Source organism: Lactuca sativa, chromosome 7 (genome assembly GCF_002870075.4).
Source record: "Lactuca sativa cultivar Salinas chromosome 7, Lsat_Salinas_v11, whole genome shotgun sequence".
Taxonomy (NCBI): domain Eukaryota; kingdom Viridiplantae; phylum Streptophyta; class Magnoliopsida; order Asterales; family Asteraceae; genus Lactuca; species Lactuca sativa.
Window position 1 is genome coordinate 135,494,194 of NC_056629.2, and position 6,312 is coordinate 135,500,505.

The 6,312-nt window shown below is 40.4% G+C and overlaps 1 non-coding gene across 1 annotated transcript; it reads left to right on the top strand.

Annotated features, from left to right (window-relative positions):
- The first annotated feature begins 4,502 nt into the window (after positions 1 to 4,502).
- Positions 4,503 to 4,609, top strand: LOC111911285 (small nucleolar RNA R71). The gene has a single exon (XR_002856810.1). It is a non-coding gene; the product is annotated as a small nucleolar RNA R71 (small nucleolar RNA).
- The last annotated feature ends 1,703 nt before the right edge of the window (positions 4,610 to 6,312 follow it).

The window sequence follows — 6,312 nt, forward strand, 5'->3', positions numbered from 1 at the left end:
AGGTAAAGGAAAAAGAAATGCAAACTCTAAACTCGGGTTGCCTCCCGGAAGCGCTTCTTTGTAAGGATTCATTAGTTGGACTCCTCCCATTCTACGTGGCTGCAATCCCTTCCAGCAACATCAACTCTTCCATGCCTTCATTCCTTGGGACTCCTTCTTCATACTTTTTGACTCTATGTCCATTGACCTTGAAAGGGGTACCATCTTTTGACAATAGCTCTATAGCACCATGTGGAAACACCTTCTTTACCAGAAAAGGACCATCCCATCTTGAATTGAGTTTTCCCGAGAAGAGTTTTAACCTTGAATTAAAGAGCAACACCTTTTGCCCTTCATGAAATTCTTTATTTTCCTTGATCCTCTTGTCATGCCAATTCTTAGTTTTCTCTTTATAGATCAAAGAGCTAGTGTATGCATCATTTCTAAGTTCCTCAAGAGCATTCATTTGGATACATAATCCACTACCTGACCATCATTAGTTGGCAAAGCTTGTGCCTCCGCCCACTTGGATACATAATCCACCGCCACCAATATGTATTTGTTGCCTTTAGCCATGGGAAATGGTCCCATGAAATCGATCCCCCACACATCAAATACTTCGCACACTTGAATACTATGTTGTGGCATTTCATTTCGAGATGAAATGTTTTCCGCTCTTTGACATGCATCACATTCTTTGACAAATTGGGTTGCATCTTTAAAAATCGTGGGCCAGTAAAACCCAATGTCAAAGATCTTCTTAGCAGTGTAATGTGCTTCATGATGTCCACCCGTGGGCCCGCTATGACAATGCTCCAATATTTTCCGGCTTTCATTCTCGAACACGCATCTTCGTATGATTCCATCCGCGCAGCTTCGGAAAAGATATGGTTCATCCCAAAAGTAAATACTTTATCTCGGAAAAGAATTTCTTCTTGTGTTGACTTGTGAGATCTTTTGGGATGTATTTGCTAGCTAAGTAATTAGCTATATTTGCAAACCATGGTTCTTCTCCCACAGTCACCATAATATACTCGTCCGAAAAATCATCTCCAACTCTATCTTCTTGCAATTGCGGGTTTTCAAGCCTTGACAAGTGGTCAGCTGCTACATTCTCCATTCCCTTTTTGTCGCGTATCTCTATGTCAAACTCTTGAAGAAGTAGAACCCATCGTATCAATCTTGGCTTGGCATCCTGTTTGGCAAACAAATACTTGATAGCAGAGTGGTCAGTAGAAACAGTTGTTTTAAATAAAACTAAATAAGGACGGAATTTATCAAAAACGTACACCATAACTAATAATTCCTTTTCCGCGGTGGTGTAGTTTTCTTGGGCTGGATTTAAAGTCTTGCTAGCATAATATATGGGTCGAAAGTGCTTATCAACCCTTTGACCAAGGACAGCTCCTAATGCAAAATCACTAGCATCACACATTATTTCAAATGGTAAATTCCAATTTGGTGCAACAATGATCGGGGCATTAGTCAATTTTTCCTTTAAAAATTCAAATGCCTCTAAACACTCTTTAGTAAAATTAAATGGTGCATCTTTTAGGAGTAATTGTGTTAGAGGTCTAGTTATTTTAGAAAAATCTTTTATAAAACGCCGGTAAAAACCCGCGTGTCCTAGAAAACTTCTTATGCCCTTCACATTAGTTGGTGGAGGTAATTTGGCAATGATGTCAATTTTTGCTCTATCCACCTCAATTTCCAATTTGGAAACTTTGTAGCCCAAAACTATACCCTCCTTAACCATAAAGTGACATTTTTTCCAATTAAGGACTAAGTCGGTCTTTTCACACCTAGCAAGCATTAGGTCAAGATTTTTGAGTCAATCATGGAAGGAAGATCCAAAAACAGAAAAATCATCCATAAAGACCTCCATGAATTTTTCCACCAGGCCGTGGAATATGGTTGTCATGCACCTTTGAAATGTCGCGGGTGCATTGTATAGCCCAAAGGGCATGCGTCGATAAGCAAAAGTCCCACTTGGGCAAGTGAATGTGGTCTTTTCTTGGTCCATTGGGTCTATAGGTATTTGGAAATAACCCGAAAATCCATCTAGGATGCAATAATAACTATGGCCCGATAATCTTTCTAACATTTGATCAATAAAAGGTAAGGGAAAATGGTCTTTACGAGGGGCATCGTTTAGCTTTCGATAATCGATGCACACTCTCCAACCGGTCACCGTTCGTGCCGGAATAAGCTCATTCTTCTCGTTGGTTATGACCGTCATCCCTCCTTTCTTGGGCACCACTTGGACCGGACTCACCCACGGACTATCGGAAATGGAATATATAATCCCCGCATCTAAAAGCTTGACCACTTCTTTCTTGACCACCTCTTGCATATTTGGATTCAGTCTTCTTTGGTGCTGCACAACCGGCTTTGCTCCTTCCTCCAGATTAATCTTGTGAAAGCAATAAGAGGGGCTTATTCCCCTGATGTCGGTAATGCTCCATGCTATGGCCCGCTTTCGCGTCTTCAAAACTTGCACTAGTTCTTCCTTTTCAGATTTGGAAAGGTCAGAGGCTATAATGACTGGATTTTGATAGCCATCTTCAAGGAAGGCATACTCCAAATGTTCTGGTAACTTTTTGAGCTCAGTTTTTGGGTTCTGTTTGTTGTACTCGCCGAGTGCAGGTAAGGAACTCGGCGAGTTGGTAGCTGAATTTATGAATTCTATCTTTTCTTCGCTTGGACTCGGCGAGTAGATCGTCCCTACTCGGCAAGTTGGTATGGCAGATTGCTTTACTAGTTCTTCATACTCAGCTTCTTCCAGTAGCCTCTCGATTTCCATTAAGTGTTTTTCTGCATCAAATTCTTCATCAAAAATTGTGAACTTGCTGGAATCTTCACTTATGCATTCCTCCAATAATTCATCAAGCATGTCAATTGAGAATGTCGTGTCGTCACTGTTCCTTGCATACTTCATAGCTTGATCAACCCCAAACGTGACTGAATCTTCTCCTACCCGCAAAGTGAGCTTCGAGTCCCTCATGTCTACTATAGCACTTGCCGTTTTGAGGAAGGGTCTTCCAAGGATGATTGGGACTTGAGGATCCGCCTCCATGTCTAGAATGATGAAATCAACGGGAAATACAAACTTGTCCACTTTGACCAATAAGTCTTCACATATTCCTCTTGGGAAAGTGACTGTCTTGTTTACTAAAGGAATCGCCATACGAATTGATCTTGGTTCCGGGAGATCCAGCTTCTTGAAGAATGAATAAGGCATTAAATTCACACTTGCTCCTGAATCAGCCAAGGCATGAGTGGTAGCCAAGTTGCCAAATTGGCGAGGTAAAGTTAAGCTTCCCGGGTCACCCTTCTTCTTTGGCAGTTTGTTGAGCATGGCAGCTGAGCAATTCTCATTAAGTACCACCTTTTTTACTTCCTCCATCTTCCTTCTATTTGTGAGAAGTTCTTTAAGAAATTTTGTATATTTGGGCATTTGTGCAACAACTTCGATGAAGGGTATGTTGATTTGAAGAGCTTTGATGTGATCTAGAAACTTCTGGTACTCTTCTTCATGTTTTTCTCTCTTAGCTCGGGCTGGATATGGCATTGGGGGCTGAAAGGGTTTTTCAGGAATCTGATTTTTCGGATTTGGCAGTGGACTCGCCGAGTCCATATTGTGGACTTGGCAAGTAGGCTCTGCAGATTGATGATTTTGACTTTTGTCATGAGTTTCTTCATCTCCCTTCTACATTTCTTTGGGTGCTTCATTCTGAATAGGGGTCAGAGGAGTGATTATCTTCCCACTTCTTGTTGTGACTATGTTTATATGCGCGCCTCGTGGTTTACTTTCGGTTTTACTAGGAAGTTCGCCCGGTGATCTTTGGTTGATTTGTTGAGCAAGTTGCCCTAGCTGTGTTTCGATGTTGTGGATAGATGCTTGTTGGTTTCTGATCGTGGTCCTTGTTTCTTGAATTGCAGCATCATGATCACTATGTCTCTTTTCTAAAGCAGCTACAAATTTGGTAAGCATTTCTTCCAAACTTGGTTTTCTTTCTTGTGTCGGCTCCTCCTTTTGGTAAAACCCCCGTCCTTTCTGCCTGAACTTCTCCTCCTTAGCCTTCTTGTACTCTTCATAAGGGAGCCACTCTTTCTTTGGTTTTCGTCAATCTTCATCATATCGGTCTCCACTTGAGTAACAAACTTGCACCTTCTTGTTGCCATTTTCATCCAAGTCGCAGTCTCTAGTAAGATGAGGCCCATTGCAGTTTTCACAACCCACCCGAATAGCATGGATCGTTTGATCCATTTTATCCATCCTCATATCCATGGTTTTTAGCATAGCCATGACCGCGGACAAGTCTTCATTAGTTGCATATGCGGCTCCCCTAGTAACATCATTTCTTGGGTTGTGGTATTCTCTAGAGTGCTTAGAGAATTCTTCAATCAATTCCTTGATCACTGGGGGTGGCTTCTTTGTGAGTGGGCCTTGCGAGTCAAGTAACTGCCTGGTTGTGACATTTACTCCATCATAGAAGATGGAGACTTCTTGCTGGCTATTAAGGTCATGGTGTGGGCAATTTCTTAGCAAACTTTTGTACCTCTCCTAAGCTTCATATAGCGACTCTCCAGCTTGTTGTTCAAAGTTAGCAATGGCCTTCTTCAACTTGGCTATCTTCGAAGGTGGGCAAAAGTGATCAATGAATTCTTCTTTCATCTTGGCCCATGTGGTGACTGATCCAGGGGGAAGTGACTTGAGCCAGTCTTTTGCAGCACCTTTGAATGTTACTAGAAGCATGCGGAGTAGCTGAGTCTCGCGAGGCACATTTGGAACATTAAAGTAATCAGCTACATCATTGACTTCATCCAAATGCTTGTAGGCATCTTCATGGTCTTTTCCATAGAAAGGAATTTCTTTAAGTAAAGCTAGGATATGAACCTTGAGCTCAAAAGTAGCAGTCGCGGGAATTGCGGGTTGCACAACTCCTGGGCCAGTGTCATCGCGAATCCTCTTCTTCCATTCCCCCATGGGGATTTCATCAATGTTAGCCATGGTAAGAGCTAACTCGTCCTCAAAATCAGATTCGTGCTCGTACGTATGTTCTTCTTCTTCCTCGGTCGCGTACTCGGTGTCTTCTTTAATCGGGTCTTTGATTGTCAAAGAGGCGCTGGATGCTCCTGATTTGCTGCTCTTCTTCTTGCTGAAAACGGACTTTAGGTTCTTTAGTGGCAAATTCTTTGAAGAAGCGGATTCTCCAACGGCTTTTCCTTTGCTCTTCCTTAGTGCGGATTCCGGGTCTTCGAGAGGAGGGACCAGAGGTAATTCAGATCCTCGGGTCATGAAACAATTGCAAACAAACAGGAAAAAACACGTAAAAAGAACAAAACTAAAACAGAACGAAAACTAAAAATTCTTTAGAAAATAGCAGGCTACTCGCCGAGTAGGTGCGAATGCACTCAGCGAGTAGACAGTTTAAAACAAAAAAATAAGAATAATCAAAAGATTTCTAAACTAAACTAATAAACTCTAAAACCTAACCTACTTACTGTATTACTGGAAAATATAACTTTGTGCAAGAAAACTCACACAAAGGATCGATAAAATTAGGAATTAGATTTAATTTTGGAACCGATCCCCGGCAACGGCGCCGAAAACTTGATGTGTGTCAAACGAGCTAGTTTTAATCCTACTTTTAGTTAATAAATTAAGCACACAAAGGCAGTGAACATGTCTTTTAGTGGTATAGTTGGATTAGTAGGGTGTCGAACTCAGGGAACGAAAATTAATCTAATAACTAATTTTGACTAAGCAAGTAATAAAAGTAAAAGGGTTTTTCTCTAGTTTTACAAGACTAGAAACTTAAACACAACAGTTAAGCACTTAACTAACTAAACAATTAAAGCAAATGACAAATTCACCAAATTTAATAAAGGGTTTCTGTTTAGGTTCAACCAATTCACTCCTATGGTTATTTAAATGATAGATCAATTATTATTGGTTACCAACTATAGTGGTTAGGTTCATGTTCATTACTCCTAACCCTTAGACAATTAATCAATTCAAGCAGCGGCCAATTGTTTAAACTAATTAATTCCCTAGTTTAATTATTTGGATTAAATAAGATTTGTAATTGGTAATCAAGTTGGTGTTTCAATTAACCTCTTGTTTGTTGGTTTCTCAAACAAGTTCACACATTAATTTACCTATTCTCTAATTAATCCTAGTTTCATATTCATTATTCCTAGGCATATGATGAAGTGTTCACATGACATATCAGGTTAACAACTAAGAGATGTTCATGCAGCTTAATTGCCTTCCAATTAACAGAAAATAGTTGTTATTAATGCATAAGGTTCTTTAACAAACTTAAT